The sequence below is a fragment of the Pinus tabuliformis genome, chromosome 1_1 (assembly GCF_031772625.1).
Source record: "Pinus tabuliformis cultivar Carrire ecotype Pingquan chromosome 1_1, CPIR1, whole genome shotgun sequence".
Taxonomy (NCBI): Eukaryota; Viridiplantae; Streptophyta; class Pinopsida; order Pinales; family Pinaceae; genus Pinus; species Pinus tabuliformis.
Genome location: NC_142297.1, coordinates 839329903 through 839349240, shown reverse-complemented (window position 1 = coordinate 839349240; position 19338 = coordinate 839329903).

The window sequence follows — 19338 nt, the reverse complement described above, 5'->3', positions numbered from 1 at the left end:
TGGTGTAGTGTGGTCCATTGCATCTTGGAAAGCATTCTGAAAATCAAAATTTCATCAACAAAAAAACCATGTGAAACCTTTATGTTGCGTCCCAAGGTAAGTCCAGTAAAAATGTTCTCCATTCTGGCAACTTTGATTTTATGACTGAGACCATCCATGACTAGTATAAATAATAGGGGCGATAATAAGCAACCCTGACGTAGTCCCCTTCCAGCACCAAAGAATTTAGTGGCATTTCCATTTATAATTATAGCATATTAAACAGTGGATACACAAGCCATGATCCACTCTATATTTTTCACATCCAATCCAATTCTTAAAAGTATGATGCGAAGGAAAGCCCAATCTACACAGTCATACACTTTCTATAAGTCCACCTTCATAACCAACACTTCCATTTTCTTCATGTGGATATAAGCTTATAAATAATATTACACAGGGAGATGGGCCTGTAGTCCTTAAAAGATTCCAAGTCTTTTTGCTTCGGAATGAGGGCAATGAATGTGTAGTTGATGGCCCCTGGAATGTGTCCTCAATTCATGGAATCTTCAGCCATGAGAAATAAATACAACCTAACCAAGTCAAAGAAATGTATGAAGAATTCAACAATCCAATCATCTGGCCCGGGGCATTTATCTTTTGCAAAGGATTTTAGGACAATATGGATCTCATCCAAATCAATGGCCATGTATAATGCCAGATTTTGAGCCTGATCAAACATGGTGGTATAAGAGTCTTAACCCCAAAACTGGTCCTCTATTTGAGTTTCCCCTTGCGCCCGATAGAAGGATTCAAAGAATAAAACTGCTTCTTTATGGATATCAGTTGTAGAATGTGCCATATTGCCATTGGAGTCTCTAATGTGCCATATCGAATTGATGTTCCTCCTATAGTTTGCATATCTATGAAAAAAAATGTATTTATGTCCCCCTCCTTTAGCCACGGTGTTTTGATCTTCAAGCGCCAAGTGGCTTCCTGTATGTGCAAGATCTTCCTCTTTTTTTCCTCCATTTCCTTTAATTTTTTAATGAGTGTTGGAGAGGGGTTCCCATTATCCATGATCTTACCAAGTCTTACTATTTCCTCCTTGATTTCTACTAAGTCCTTAATCATGGCCCTTTTCTTAATTCTCTCCCATTTTTAGACCTCCAATTTTAATGCCCGAAGTTTCCCATGTATGGAATGCATGGGTGAAATATTTGTTTCTCGATGCAACGAGGTCAAGAATTATTTAACCAAATTATTAAAATCGTCACCGTCAAGCAAAATTATGTTAAATTTGACGGGCATACCCAAACACATCTCCTCCTGTTTCCAAATTAACAATATGGGCATATGATCAAAGACATATATCTTAAGGACATCAAAGTGGAGGAAACCAAATCTCTCTACAAGGTTTTCATGGACCAAAAATCAATCAAGTCTCTTGCCAATATGTTGGGGACCAGCCCAACCATTATTCCATGTGGGCACAATGGGGAGGGGTTGAATATCCATTAGGTTGTTGTCACTGAAAAGCATCTGGGACTATCCCCAATGGGATCCTTTCTGCAGTGTGAGCCCCAACATTCTTCCAAGGATATAGTGGAATTGAAATCTCCAGCAACTATAAGAGAGCCATTTTTAATAGATCTGAAGCATACAAGCAATCCAAAAATGAAGTACGATCCCAATAAGGGGTATATAAATTCAGAAGATGTAAATGACAAGCAAGTCCTCGAAGTAGTCCTGAAAGGAAAATACCTGCAAAACATTTATATGCACAGAAAGATGTCTAGTGAGGATCCCATAAAGTCATTGATCCACCTGATAGACCTATTGATTCGACTACCACCATATGCCAATCTGGGAGAATTTCTTGGAAGTACTCAAGGACTTGGTGAGTAGTCATCATTGTTTCTTGTAATCGAATGCTATAGGGACAAATGAAGGAGAAGAGATCTCTGAGGGAAAGGAATTTATGTGAATCCCCTATACCCGACAGGTTAAGGGATAGGCATAAAGTCATGTTTCATGTAGGTCGGGCGTAGCTGCTCTAAAGGCCCGAGGGTCGAAAGAAGTGCAAATGGGGATACTAATGAGCTCAGAGGATCTAGGGAAAGAAATTGGTTTGATTTTAGGGCGGCCATGAAAATGTCGACTACCTCGCCTTTTCTATGACAGACAATAATATTAAAGGCCGAGTTAAGGTTGATGGATGGGGATGCCTTTGGTTGCCCACGATGGATGGACATGGCATGTAATTCAAGTGTAGGGTTCGCAAGGAGAAATTCTATGTCGCTTCCCACCAAATTTCGAGGAGAGGAATTAGGCGAAGGTGGTAAAATGGGAGAACAATTAGAGGGCGTTCTAGGAGTGTGGGGATATTTCTCCGAGGTACCCACTAGGGAGGGAAAATTTGGAAGGACCAATGACTCAGGGGGAATCAACGTTTCAGTCAGCGGGGAAGATGTGGTGTGGGGAAAAGTGAGAGGAGAGGAGAGTGGGGGAAAGTGAGAAGGTTCCAGAGGCGAGGGGAGATACTACAACGTTAGGAAGACACGAGGTAGTTGTACCAATAGGTGAGGATCGAGGGGAGGAGGGTAAGGCAACAGGAGAGGAGGAAGATCAGTGCCTAGTCATATTCTTATCAGGGGATGAGGGATCAGCGAAAGGAGTTTTACCTGAATGTGTAGACTGATTTTTCTGCAAATTTTTACCAGCACCACCATGTCCACGAGCGCGTCTATCATCAGCCTCCCGATCAACACCACCATTTCCATGAGCACATTTACCATAAAACTTCCTCCTAATGAGTCACCGAAGACATCGGGCCATGAGATGCCCCGTGTGGTGACAGATAAGGCAACGAAATGGTATGCTCTAGTAATCCAATATTTAATGGATGTGAATTTTCTCCCAGACCATATCTATGTGCGTTGGGAGTTCTCCTGAGAAGCCCAACTCGACCAGGATCTAAGCGAATTTTTTTTCCCAAGCCTCTTGACACTTTGGATCAACGTATATGAACCTTCCAATAGTATTCCCAATGTCCGTCAAAACCCTTCTGGTCCAAAATTCAATGGGAAGCGTGTGTAGCTTCACCCAAATCATTTTTTTCTTTGGAGTGCCCTGAGAGGATTGAAGCCAACGTACCATGGGTGAAGAAGGAGGAAACTACGCCCTCGAACCCATCTAATTTTGTAAACTTTCGCCAAATCCTCCTGATGCAGGAAATGGAAATTGTACCATGAGTTCATAAGCCGACTGATCATATGGGTGTAGCCAAGAAGCATCTTCCACTGAGCAGATACCCATTCTCGCATCTCCGCTTCCTAAAGGCCCGAGAAATACTAGCATCCCACTAACGCACATTTTTTTAAACTAGTCACTCGATCCAGAAGGACATCATATCCAAAACTCGTAAGCTTTGTATGAGGAGAAGTCCCAATTGCCTTGCTTCAATGTTTTGCCTTAACAACCAAAGGAGGGGAAAGAGACAATTTAGGGTGTTGATGAGTTGCATGTTGAACAAGTGTTTGATCATCGTCAGGATCTTGTACATGGGTGTTAGTCGCACCAGGATGGGGAGAAGTTGCATGGGACGAAATATGGACATCAGGAGGGGGTATGTGGGTTGGATCCTTTTGTGTCACGTGGGTTGTCAATAGGATGCCACGTTGGTGTGTCGATTCAGCAGCAAGGGTAGCACATATGAATGCCTCATGTTTTGATGTGTCATATTTATATAGGTTAGACAGTTCCGTAGGCTCAGGGGTAGCTGAGACAAGAAATGCGAAAAGACAAGTCCATCTCAAAGTGGCACAATAGGAAGGAAAAAATCATGTGTCAGAGGGGAAAAGAGAATAATAAAATAAGAAAATCAAGGGAGCGGAAGCAAATAGTAAAAGTGTTAGGTGAGGAACCTCATATGTCTAGGCCTTGAAAAGCATACCATTGTACCACGAGTTTCGTCGAATGATAGTAAAAATAGAGAGAAATTCCCACGGTAGGTAGATCCCTGAAGCCACCCCGTCATCGTTCCAGATCCGAAATTGGAAAATATAATGAAGGCAATAAGTAATGTCAAGTGCTTCAACCAATATCCCTGCAAAACAACCTTGAGAACCAGAAAAACAACTGTTATGATCTTGAGGAAAATCTCAATCCAAGTACAGACCTAATAAATTTTGTCTTGTAGATCAGCCACCAACCACTCGTAATTAAAGTCATACCAATTTGAAAACTGTCAAATTCGGAAAAAGGTGGAAATTGTCCAACAAGAGGCATCGGAAAAAGTTCGCCATCCTAAAACCCCAAAGAATTGCAGTTCGGGAATGTATAGCAGAAACCTTCTGTGCAGGGATATGGATACCCCTAATCCTTCGTCCTTCACAACAACAAAAACAACAACAACCCAAACAAGTCCACCATCTGTTGCAACATCTAATCCCAAAATTTTTACAAGGACGGGATATGGTGAAAGAGCCAATCCACTTCCTCCAGAGGATAGTGTAATTAGTTGTTTCTAGACATGTCTCAGGGTATGAAACAGAGTCGAGGCAAGAAACTTTAAGAATTTCTATCCACATAGGCATATGGCCGATGATGGTATAGTCTCAAATGGTTGCAGATAATACGATATAGAATATATATAGCACAGAGGAAGATGATAGTTATATGAAAATATTCGGATGTGAGGAGGGAAAACATGACAGAGGATAGTGCAATAATGAAAATCCCAGGAAGGTTTAGTCCCAAATCGAAAAATCTAAGGAATGTTACAAAGTAAATCTAAGTTCACAGAAACAAAAAGTATGTAGGAGTCAGGGATAAAAACAAACGTATATCTGCTCACAGTCTAAGATAATGGGCCAATAGCAAGGATGTAAGGGAGAAAAATTCGGGCATCCAAATGTGACTGTTAAAACAGACGTAGTAACGCCCCCTCCACTCCTAAAAAAAAACCCAAAATTACCTAAGTGATAACAGGACGTCGTCTACGTATCCTTTTTATGAGACCTTCAACACCATCCTCTTCCCGTTTTCTTTGGCGAGCTTCCTTCTGCTACCTGAACTTTACACTCATTTACATACACTACAACATCTCTCCACGGTATAATGTGCCTTTCAACGCAATAATATACAATGTACTAATCTACTAAACATGATGTTATACTTAATTTCAAAGCAACAAATTCTCAAAACTTTCAACATACTTTCTCCATTAAAATAAAATAAAAAATATTAAATGTACTAATCTTCCTCACCATTAAAATGTCCTCTCTTGTATTACTCCACTACTCCACCCATCAAAAATGTAGGAAAACTCGATGTTAAATTTAGTGAAATCACATCACATTTAATGCCCAACCCACATCTTTATTGCTACTTTGATAAACATGAATATTTTAAAAGACTGAAACACATTAATCTAAACTAATTTTTTCCTTTTACTGAGAAAACACGAGCAACCCACAATTTTTTTACACTAGGAATTTTGGTCAAAAGACCCTAGAAAAACCTTGTAGGAAAAACTAATGAGAGAGACAATTATTATTTTTTCAAAGAACTTCTACAACAATTATTACAACAATTAATGCAATAACATAGTTAACCTATCTCCTTGAATTCATGCCTAGAATTCCTTGGAAGATGCATTGATTGTCCCTTGAAATTTGTGCTAGCAACTGCTCAAAAAATTGTGTTGTATAGACCTCGTTTTTTGTGCCTAGATTTTCTTAGAAATCGGTGCATCAATCCCTTCGAAATTTGTGCCAACTGCACGAATTTCCTTGCTGAGATTATCCCTCGAAAATCTTATTGAACCCCTCAATTTTCACACCGGTCTGAAATTCTAAAAGGTTGCAATAAATTCTTTCAGACTTGCTCGATTTTCATGCCTAGACTCCTTAAAATCCACACTGCTTTTTGATAACAATTAATGCAGTCGAGACTTCCCTTAAAAGTTGTCGTAGGTTGACTCGAAAAACACGTTAAATTGTTGCAATTAGTGATGAAAGGGTTCCTTTATTTTTGTGCTCTACTCAACGTAGAAATGTGTGCCCTCTCCTTGTTGTACTTTCTCTTATCCTTATATACTTTCTCTCCTAGCCTCCTTTTCTCCTCTTCTTCAAAGCTCATGAAGAATGGATGCAAATGGTGCCTTTTCCTCCCTTAAGTTCCCTTTTTGTTCTCTCATAATAAAGAGAGACCTAACCTTAAGATTCAATGGCTAAGATTAGATCTTAGCCATTGAGATCAAGGGCTAGGATTTAATCTCTCATTGACCCATAAGTCTCTTTATCTAGTGAGACCCCTTTTCATTAATTAACTCAAAAAGTCACATTATGGCTTTATGTCTTATAAAGTCACTTTAAATTTATTTCTAATAAATTCATGGGGACATGTTAGGACATTGTTTCCTCGACTATAAACCAAGCCTCGGGAACACTTGTATTTGGTACACTTTTTCTAACACTCCCTCTTATCGAGGAAAGTGTTCTTCGACACTCCCATCTTGCCTCTAAAATGGACATGCTTTCCACTTGGAAAGGAATTTGTGACAATATAGGCCACCTACTCATTAGTAGATATGTACTCAAGTTGCACTGCCCCTTTCTAAACGTATTCACAAATGAAGTGGTATATGATCCCTATGTGTTTTGACTTGTCATGGAAAACTAGGTTCTCTGTGAGTTTTATGCAACTCTAATCATCACAATAAATCACGATAGGCCTCAATTATTGACCAAATAATTCCACTAACATCTTGTGAAGCCAAATGGCCTCACAACTAGCCTGACTAGTTGTCGCATATTCTATGATCCGGATTTAAACAGGAACACAACAAACTACAGAGATAACCATATACACAAAGATGCAGCGGAAATAATACTTCATTTCATTAATGGAAAATACTGAAATATGCTTACAACCAGAAATGGAAATAAAGTAGCTAGGGCGATGGTAGCTTATCTCTGAGAAGAGATGTGGTGGCTACATGCCTCTGAACCGTGTTACAATGAGGCTCGAAGGCCTATTTATTGTTGAGAAACAATGGAAAACCCTTAACATTCCAAAACCTAACCCTAGGAGATGAAACGCCAAACTGTGGGCCCCGTTTGGGTAAATTGGTACATCAACTTCCCGGGGTCGTAACTTTGGCATACGATCTCCGTTTGACGCGTACAATAGCTCGTTAGAAAGATCTATCTGAGCACTACCACTTTGGGAAGGGCAACATCGGTCCATGGACCCATGTTGCCCCCAGATTTCCCAAAAAAAGTCGTTTAGGGCCTCAAAACGGCTCCAGAAGTTCAGGACCCGAAAAACTGCTAAAAATAGTAAGTTGTGCTACAATTAAGGAAACTGAAAATGCTGAGAGAAACAATGGTGGGGGTCCAGGGGGACTTGGCAGGTGGCCACCAATACCCACCTGGATCATTCTAACTCAACAGAACTCAATGCTACTGACCATTGCTTCCGGCTGAACCATGAGAAAATTATCAAACCCAACTTGAAGCAACACCCAGAAGTGTTTTTCCGGTCATCAACGCATATTGCATAATTTGAGTTTGTGTAGCCATTCAACCTTACTCCATCCGGTTGAACATAGTCTAGACCATAATCTAGTGTCCCTAGGAAATATCGAAGCAAATGTTTTGCAGCCGTCTAATGCACTCTCCTAGGCTCCACCATGAAATCACTGAGAGTGTTGAATGCAAAATAGATGTTTGGTCTAGGGTTGACCAGATACATCAATGAGCTTATCAACTGACGATACATCATGGGATCAACCAACTTGCACTCAAAAGCACGAAGATTCTTCTTGTTGGCAATCATAGGTGTGCACATGGGCCTACAATCCTCCATGTGAAATCTCACCAGAATTTTTGTTGCATACTTTCCCTATTCTAGGAAGATATGCCCCTCCTCCTACCACCACTAGTACATATAAGCGGAAAATCTAACACAGTACTATGATAGTTTGATTGTAATGTCATATTTAACTTACATTTTTTGTATTTTTTTAAATCCCCAAATTTTATCGGATATCTGACATTTGGCAAGGGAATTATCTATTTGTCGGAATATCAACATTTGATGAAGTCAATATTTTTGCTTGTTTAACAATTAATTAATTAATTAAACAAACTAATTTATTAATTAACAAATTAATTAATTTAAGTAAACAAATTAATTAAATAAAAATAAATGAATAAATAAATATGAATATTAACAAACTAAGTGGAGATTGGCCGACCTAATTTCTTAGATTAACTCCTTCATAACCTATATATATAACTTAAAATATAGCTCATGGATACATCATGAATATCTCTAGAATATCTATTGTCGCATCCCTTGATGATGGACTCACTTGGTAGTCCGAAACGTTGGGTTCATAAAAATCTATAACAGGTCATTCCTCCTCTATTTAAAATTATCCTCACCTGTATGGATTCATTATTTAACAATGTCTCTCTCGTCAATAGTTTTCGGAAGTCAAATGAAAAAGTGATATATATATAATGGTTTTTTTTGTCAAAATACAAAAACATTTTATTTTGTTAATTGCATTACAAATAGTTAAACACTACTAATGTTGATTTTTGAAGATAATCATGATTGAAATTTTGGTAAGGAAAAATGTCATATAACATTCCTCCAAGAGGACAAGGAGACGTGAGATCTACATTTGAGGCTTTGGGTGATAAAAAATGTTATTTCCCTTGTAAAGAATGCAGGGGCTATAAAAGGAGTAGAATTTTAATAAAAACAACTAAAAGACATTGTAGAGAGTATGGACACCTTGAAGGGGGGCATGAATATCGTCCCTTGGTAAGTTATTCATTATATGTCTTTATATTGCAGATTGTTTTTGTAAACATTTATATGTTAAGAGTAGAAGAAAAATATCATATTATTTTTTCTCTATGGATATATTCTACGTACACAACAAATTCAAAGTAAGTTAAGAATAAAATAAGTAGACATAAGATGCATATTTTAATTAGGGTTTAAGGTAAGATTTAGGGGTACAGGTTGTAATAGTTTAGGGGTTAAAATTTTAGCGGTTTAAGGGTTATTAAGGACAGATTAAAGCTTAGTGGTTAAGGGGTCAGGGGTTAATAGATTAGGGTTTAAGGTAGGTTTGGAGGGTTTAGGGCCTAGGGGATTTAGAGGCCTATTAACATGATGAAACCATAGCATGGAAAGAGATAATATTTCAAGAATTAAATTCCACATCTAATGAGTACCCATTATGCATTCTTTTGAGAAGACTCGCATTAATTAAAATTGAAGATACATTAAAAAAACATGTTCAACATGCTCAACACACTTTTTTAATGTATCTTCAATTGTTATTAATGCATGTCTTCTCAAACGTATGCATAATGGGTACTCATTTGATGTGGAATTTAATTTCGCATCCAATGAGTGTCTACACTTGAAATTTGAGTAAACCTATGAGAAGATAAGCCAAAAATACAAGTAAAAAAATTAGTTTTCTTCTTTTTCCTCCAAAATTCATAGCTTTTATTTTATTATTTTAACTATTATTTTATTATTTTCCTTAGGAGGCCACTTTTAGGCTGAAATTTCCTCTAATGTTGTGAATTAAATAATGAAAAAACGGATCGAAAACCTATATTAACAAATTAATGCAATGGAGGGAAAAGAGCTAGGTTGGGGGCCCTTCCAACCAGCTCATGCCTTCTGTAGGAAATTTAAACTACAGAAAAACAATTAAACACAAAAATTGAAATAAAGAACCTAACATAGGATGTGTATTGAATTAATTCTCAGCCTTCTACATTGTGCAACAAGATCTAAAGGCTCCAACATCCAAAAAGAGACTACCTTAGAGTCTAAACCAACATTATATAACTAAAATAATCCCCTCTCCTCCAACACATGATTTTTATACATATTACATTACAAATTTAGGTTGTAACAACCCATTTTCTTCAAACTTGGGCATGATTCAAAAATATGGAAATTTGTTCATTTTTAACAAATATGCCTCAAAGAACCCTACATATCTCCTAAACCATTGCAAATTTGGGAAAACGGCCCACATCTAACTCAATTTCCTATGCTGGGAGAAAAACCCATGTTTCGGAATTTTAAGATTCGATCTCTACATAATTTCTTGAAATTCCATTCCATCGAAGTGTCCAAGAATTTTCATTTCCATTTTTCAAAACTTCTCCTATAGCTTCACGATATTTATGCCAATATTCTTTATTTTGAACTTCAGAGGGAAACTCCCTTTTATTTTGATCATTAGAGGCTCATTACCTATCAAGAGTAAACCATCAACTATAAAACTAAAATCAAAGCCATACCTTGGGCCATTTTTGAAGCAGAGGTTTGGATTGGAATATCTTCTTGCTTCACCAGATGACTATCAGTGCAAGCATACTAAGCTCAGGAAGCTTGATTCATATAATGCTTTATGCAAACATAACACTTGACCAAACCAATATACTCAGTCTCTCATAAATCAATATTGTGCAGTCAAATCAACTAAGTCAGCTTGTCAAGCCTTAGATGCTAAATCAAAACTAATATAGAAGCTATAAGGGTTTCTTCCAATGTCACTGTGACGAATTCTTCATACCAGGTGACAGATAGAGCTCACCCAATACCATGTTATGACTTCATCTATTGTCATGTCAACAATTTGTTATTAAGCAATATCAAACTCCATCAGTCCATCCACATAATCATAATATGAATTATTTATGTCACTAGATGCAAATGCATATACCAAGGATAAGTCAAATAAGTTTCATCTATTCATTGTGATATCACTGCATATTGAATCACAACCGTTTATACTTCAACCAATGTTCCAAATCCAATGATTTCAATACAAAATCACTATTGAGTACCAATATTAGTTAATGAAAGTCACTATGCCCAGATAGCATTCTTACTTCACATCAAGGCAAATTATCATTATCAAGTACCAAATCTAATCAAAATCTTAATCATTTATCTTTTTGAATTCAATCAACCCATAAGCCAAAACATATCCATGAAATTTCAAGCATCATGTCAAAGTTCTAAAGCATCATCAATTATCCAAACCAACATGCTCATTTATATAAATTCAAGTCAATAAGCTAAATCTTGTAAAGTCCTTGCAACTATTATTAATTATTGTCATATACTAGCTTCAATAATTAAATCAAAATGACATTAAGCCAAAACATATCCATGAACTTTCAAACATCATGTCAAAGTTCTAAAGCATCATCAATTATGCAAGCCAACATGCTCATTTATACTAAGTCAAGTCAATAAGCTAAATCTTGTAAAGCCCTTGCAACTATTATTAATTATTGTCATATACTAGCTTCAATAATTAAATCAAAATGACATATTGATATGCATAATTCATTCCCCTGCAACCACAACTTTAGTCAACACATTCACATTCTCTATAGTAATTCAAACATTCAAAAATTCAAACTTCCATGCTCATAGAATTTTCTATTGTATTCTCTATATCTGTAGGATTGTCATACTCATGGTGCACTCCCAATTTCATGCATAAGGCTTTAGTTTTTGCGACCTACAAGCACAACTGCACCCACAAGCTTTCTTCCATGTGGTTGGGAGGCTATAACCACACTGTTAAGCCTTCTTCTATGCGGTTGGGGCTTAGGCTAAGAGAAACCCTCTCTCTTAGACAAGAACTTGTTGCACACCAACAACATAAGATATTTGATTATTTATGTCCAAAGTTCTTACTTCAACAATAAATAATCTTCTATACATTTAATGCAAATGATAATAGGTGTAGGGATCTTATGGAGAGTTTATCCCTCTCAATGGGAAGCCACTTCAATCGTCATCATTTAAGACATGAACATGTCTATCATAATACTGGCATGCATCAATAGAACTATTAGATCATAAAATCAAACTATATTAGGTTCTAGAACATATTTTCATTATGGTCATAACATGTTAGCATCAATTACTTCATCATCACATATGAACATGACATTAAAATTTCAACAAGGGTTAATGTCAAATAATTAGAACAATTAATAGGAGCATACTTCAAGAATTATGATCACAACATCACCTCTTTATCATGTAACTCAATCCATCAAGTTACGACATCTGGATTTATCACATTGTCCAAATTACTAAGTTGATCAAAACATAACCAATGTCAACAAGAAGATTATTGAGCATCCATCATATTGTTACACTTTTATCATCAAGGTTACCATGCTTATCACAAATATTACCAATAGAATCAATGAGCTAGCCTTATTTATGAAACCCATCATGTCTAAAACGAAAGATGCTAGCCAAATATCAAGTATAACAATATATCAAAAAATCAATGTTTTTAGGAAGATTTTCTATGACTTAATAGAATATAAAATATTTGTTCAATACCAAGTGCACCAATCTCATCATATGTACCATGAATCAAACTTGCTTTCATATGCATATATAAGTTATTCATAAAGGTGAAATTTTCATCATAACTTAGAGTTTACCTTGCCATCCAATATTGGACCTAAAACAACATACTATACATACCTTATAACATTCAGATACCTTTGTACTTTGTATCACTTTACTTGTCACAGGTAACCGTAGCTCTTTCCTTCCTGCACCTCAGATGATCCTCAAGAAGGATCCACTTATCACATCTCATTAGGAGGTTAAAAGTATCCAAATACTCAAATATATATGCAGGAATTATAATCAATAATTAGATCAATAAATCTAAACAAAAAGTAAAGTAATAAAGAAGTAAGATAAGTTGAAAAAGTACTTATCTTTAATGAGAGGTGATCATCTCCCTCTTGAACCAACCCTCAAGATTTGTGACTATATATTGTCCAAATAACATTGTTGCCTTTAATATTTCAATCAACCTCATTAGAAATCAGGCCTAATAGAGGCTATTCCATCTTGAGCTACATCAAACCTATCACTAGTTCTTAGAACATGTTTACATTGATCATGCTAGAGTGTCTAATTACATATCTCAAATATTTGTCATAAAGCAAGGTTTCTTCCAAACCCTAACCTCATAATATACATCAAACCCTAATAACTAGAGTCCCTAGGGTTTCCTTCAAACCCTAGTATTCTTTTAGGTCTCCTCCATCTTCTCTTGCTTCCACCAAAGGTGTCTTCATAGGGGTGATCTTTAATGACTTTTCTTCAGTCCAACTTTGATACCATGTTAATTTTTCTTAGGGATATATTTTACTTTGCTCTGATAATTGCATTTCATTATTTGCATATTAAATTCACCCCAAAACATCATGCCATTATTTAGATTTACCACATTATTCAACAACATATGCAACTATATAGAAAGAACAATATCATCGTCAATGCAACAGAACATAAAAGAACAATAGAATAAAATCATTCACGCATAGAGACACCATGATTGGTTGGAGACCAGGGAAAAACCCACTACAAGGAAAACCCTTTCAAATTCTTCTTCTTATTAGATTGTCATTTAATGATTCAACAAATGATAGTACAATAATCCATATCCATAATCCTATCTAGCAAAACCAACTAAACAACATTCATGAGATGAACCCAATAATGCTAATAATCAAAACCCTGCTTTAGAAGCCTGCGATCAATTGTCATTGTCTATGGTCAACTGTTGAATTCTGCGATCAATTGACGAAAACTTCGACCAACAAAAAAACTCAAACCTTAGGTCCCAACTGCATGGAAAAATTTTTGTGCGTGTAGTTGAAACCATTCAATCACACACATAGCCATGCATGCTTGTAGTTACAACTGAAATTTCCTTGTTCCATGCCTGCGGCTAGGAACCAAAAACCCTAAAACACATGTGTGAGCTTTGGACCCTTCTCTACAAACTGCCTTAGAGCTGAGCAAGCCAAAACCAAAAATGAGAATATAATATTGCTTCATGATGATGTCCAAATGATGTTGAGGTCACTTCTATTTATAGGCTTCCAAGGGTGTCTAATTTGCTTTAGGGACGCCCTAATCAAATGTGCACATGGGCTTTAATCCAAAAATACAATTTCCCTTGTTCAAATTAAGTGCTTCAATAGTCAAAATTGGTCCTCTAGAAAAGAGGAATCTTATCCCATTGTTGGAATTTGTCACTAAGTTGCCAAATTAACACAAGCTGAACCTTCACTCCTATCTACCCATACTAGCCTTGTTGCATAGTTATTTGCTATAAGAATTTTCTATCCCTTATTTGCTAGCAACGTGTTGTTCTCTTTTACAATGAGGTCCAAAAGAGGCAATAACATCTTTGCCTTTATATAACCATACCCTTTTTCCCTCATCCCTTGTTGCTCTAACCTTTGACATTTCCTCTCTTCTTTCCTCTTTTGCCTAATAGTCAAATCTTCATCTATAAAAAAGCAAGAGCCCCTTAAGAGTTGCTTCTTGCTTAAGATATTTCACTTGTTATGTGTACATTACACGATGAATCTTATGGGCCTATCTCTCTCATCACTAATCTTACCCACTCTCCATGCTTGGAAAATTAGACCTTGCCAAAGTAGCTTGTCTTTCAAAAAGTCATTTCTAAGATCAAGAGTGTGTTAATCTTTCCCATAATCTCTCACCCCTTTAATAATTATGTCCACTGCTCTAATTTTCCTTTCTTTAATTTCTCTATCTTACATGCTATCCATTTGGTTGTTTGTTACTTCTTTTATATTAGTAGGATTTTTAGTAACATGTGCCCAAGTTTTGAGATTATTTTGCAAAACCCACTTCCTTTTCACCTCTTCCTTTCACTTCCTGGTTGTTTGTTTCATCAACCGCTTTCCCTTTGTCTTGGGATGTCTTATGTATCAATAAATATTTATTTCCCATTGCATATTCCTTCATGTTTTGCCAGGAAACCTTCATGTCTTGCCATTTATCCTTCAATACCAAAAGAGCTTCTTGCAACAATGCTACACGCTCTTTTAAAAACTTATTACTTTCTATCAAAGCCTAGCATGTATCTATTATTACATGAATTTTAAGATCTCTTCCTGCTCTTTAACTTCCAACTCCTCCATCCTTCTCTTTGCATTTACCAACTCTTGCATATAAAGGTTAGATGACCAGGTTAGAGGTGTGGATGTGGGGTTGTATAATGCATAACCATTGATTCCTTTCACTTTATTTTTGTCATGCCCTTGTAAAGTGGACTTGTTTGAACATTGTTTATTATGAAGGACCAATTTTTTTTTAAATGTGAAATCCTATATTTTGCAATACATCAAAATTGTTTGGCATTGACCCAAACCCACTTCCCTGTTTTAATCAAAAAATCAATTTTCACTTGACCTACTTAGCTTTTTTCAACAGAATTTGGTGCCTCTTGTCCATTTTTTGCACATGATGGTGACATCGTCCCCATTGTCATAAAATGAAGAGGGGAAAAAGAGACATGATAAGAAACTGAGCTTAATACCTGTCTGCCTATTGGAAAAAACCGAAAAAATTGGAGTCCAAGGAGAAAGGTGGCAACTCACTTCTTGATATCCAATGGCGACTCCTTCCATGCACTCCTTCCTTTGTCATGTTTATAAATGAGAAATTTTTAAAATTATATCTCTACCCTGGCCATCGATAATGGTTGTTACTCCATTTATTTCAACAAATGCTCATTGAGATATCGAGCCATGTGTTTCATGTTTGAAATACAACACTATCTCCTGAAAATGATTACCTCCTACTATGACTCTAAGCAGACTTGTGGCATATTGACATTTATTTGACAAAATGCTTATCAGTCATCACTATAACCAACCACAGCTCGCGTTCGAACTCCACCAATACATTTTGAAAATGCATACTTGTGCTCCAAACTTCTGGCATAGTCATACATCAAGTTAATGTGTCTAATAATAATTAAAGTCTCACCAAAATAATAATATCAACCATTTTGGATTGAGAGATCGGAAATTCCACAATCTTCATTTTTAATTGTACGTTTCGAGTCTAGAACAAGACTCATCTTCGGGACTGAATCTACAAAGAAGAGAAAAGATGGAGGTTATAAATAAGAGATGTAATGCAGTTAGGGTTGGGGAGCCAACCAATCAAAGGATTTTATATTTAATATTTAATCCTGCTCATAAGAAACAAAGATGGATCTCTAGGGCATAAGGTGTTCAGAAAGAAGGCACATACTGACAATTACCTTCATGCAAATTCGCACCACCACCCAACTCAAAAGATGGGTGTTTTTCAAACCCTTTTTACTAGAGCCTTCAGAATATCGGATGAGATTCACACCAAAGAGGAGATTGCATACTTAAGAAAAGTATTTACAAACCTAGGGTATAAAAATAAAGACATCACCAAAGTCATCCATAAAGCCAAATCCGAAAACAGAAAGGATAAATTTGAAAATCCTACTAATACATACCTTCCATATATACATGGAGTCACTGACAAGCTGGCTAAAGTTCTAAGAAAGAAAGATATCAGAACTGCATTCTAGCCCATGACGACTATTAAACAAAGGATGAAATCTGTTAAGGATAACTCGGATCACCTCGAGCAAAAAGGCGTTTACATGATCAATTGTTCTTGTGGAGAATACTACATTGGGGAAACAAGTAGATCTTTCAAGATCAGGCTTAAAGAGCATGGTGTTGATATCCGAAATGAAAGAACTCGATCTTCAGCTTTAGCAGAGCATGCAGGTAAGACCAACCACCACATCTTCCTTGAAGACACTAGGGTCATTGCCAATGGAAGACATCATTTTAAACGTAAATTTCAATAAGCCCTCAAAATCATCAAACACCCTCACAACCTCAATAGGGATGGAGGCTTAGAAATTAGCACAAATTGGATTTCCCTTTTCTCCTGCAATACCAAGGAATAAAGATGTTGTCCCCTTTCTCATCATCCTTACCACTCTTTATCAACCCCTCTTCTCCTCCCCCTTCCCCTTTACCCAATCCCTCTCATGAATGTTTTGTCACATTTCCACTCTTCTTCTCAATTTCGCTATCACCCTCTCATACTTCTCCCAAGTACAAATTTATTAACCTGTCCCCTTACTCACCCCTTTGGCTGAGATTCCATTCATTTTCCCCCTCCCTTTTTTGGCTTTAACCCTTTGTCTCCTGGTAATATTAATATCAATAATTACTAATATCATATTCCTAATTAATATTACTTATATCTTCTAATAACATGATCTCGTAAATTAGGTAAGAATAAAATTTATTAACAGAAACTAATACATTAATACATTAGTTTATTAAAACATATTTTTATTATAACTAAAAAGTCATATACTTAAAATATGGTTTAATAAGATTTATATCAAAATATGGTATTAATAAGATTTACATTAAAATATTGGTATCAATAAAATCCATATTAAAATATAATAACATAATCTAATACATTAGTTTATAGAAATCTAAATTCAAATAATTATTATAGAAAGAAAAATTAATTCTATAATTATCCTTGCTTGGCATATTTCTCTTCTGAGACTATTGCCCGTTCTACTCCCTTAGGCCAAGCTAGATGTTGGTTTATAGGAGTTTCAAACCTCTTAGTGTCAGTGGGAATTAAGTTGGATTGTCTCCCTCCTTTTTGATATTCCTTAGATGCTCCTGGTCACCTTTTACCTACTAGACAGGAGCTAAACAAGATCATCAGGGAGGACATCTACAGGCAATTCGTCCAGGTCACCTAGGTCAATCCTCCAGGAGGGTTGCACCCAAAGATGTTCTTCTATGCTGAGCACTTCTTGGAGTTGAGAGACAGGCTCATTATTCGACCCCAATATACGTTTCACCACTGGATGCATGCTCTTCGCATTCCTCTAGGCCAGTTCAGAGTAGGTTCTCATAGACTTCGGGTAGAGACAGACCACCAGGTGGATAGACTAGACAGACTCTGCCAGGTATGTCATTTATAGGAAGTGGAGACTAAGGTGCACTTCATCCTTGGATGCCCTGTCTACTACGAGATCAGAGGAAGGTTTCATTGCTTGTTCAGAGATTCTCGGACCCTCACCGACTTTTTCAGGTACCCCGATCAGAGATGTTTGGCCCTATATATGCAAGAGGCTGTTAGATTCCGAGCGCATATTATTCAGCCTCTCATCAAACCAGACGCCACACATAGGATCACGACATTTTTTAGGGTACTACCTTCACACTGGGGCACCAAGAGATCGATTGATACCAACACGTATCCAAACTCTAGATCAGTGAGGATCCATGGAACCTCATCCTGCCACACGAGATCTCAACAGCAGTTTCGTCTCAGATTCGTTCTTGGGAGACATACTAGGTCCTCCAGCATTCGACAGCATGTGAACCCCCCCAGGATATGATTTAGTAGACAGTTTGCATTTTCCATCGGCTCTTCATCAGGCCAATAGACTTTGTTGAGTTTCTTCAGTGTTATTCATTCAGCCTCAGATGTTAGGAGAGATGGGTATGATCTTCAGACCTATTAGCTCCTGAATCTTCTCCGCTAGGGCCAAATGTTGATTTACTTCATCCATTGTATCTTTTATAGGAGACCGTTTGGTTCTCTTCATCAGGCCAATAGACTTTGTTGAGTTTCTTCAGTGTTATTCATTCATCCTCAGATGTTAGGAGAGATGGGTATGATCTTCAGACCTATTAGCTCCTGAATCTTCTCCGCTAGGGCCAAATGTTGATTTACTTCATCCATTGTATCTTTTATAGGAGACCGTTTGGTTCTCCCGCTTTGCATATACATTAGTGTACTCAACAATCCCTTTGACCTACTTTGTGGTCATTAGTTGGACATAAATATAATTATCTTATCTATACTCATAAATCTAAAAAAAACTATAAGTAAATTAAAATAAGACTTATTAATTAAGTGTAAAAACAAAACATATATTTCTAAGGAGTTGTCTATAATGCGACTTTTTAGATTCCAAATAAGAAATTGATTAAATCTTGATTTGTTGCATTAAAATTTTTTAATTGCATATTTGGATTCAATCCTCGAAAACGTTTCATTGTGCAGAAACTAGCTATCAAACTTATCCAATAAATTCCTATTTAAAAAAAAGACTTTCAAAATCTTATAGACTATTTCTATTTCTAATGGCATACAATAAATTAAAATTAAGATTCCAAATAATAATTAAAAATTAAATATTAAAAATAAAATCTTTTGACTAGTGAGTTCCCAACCCTAACTGCATTACATCTCATATTTATAACCTCCATCTTTTTTCTTCTTTATAGTTTCAGTGTTGGAGCCGAGTCTTATCTGAGACTAAAAACTTAAACTTAAAAATAAAGACTATAAAATTTCCAATCTCTCAATCTCAAATATTACACC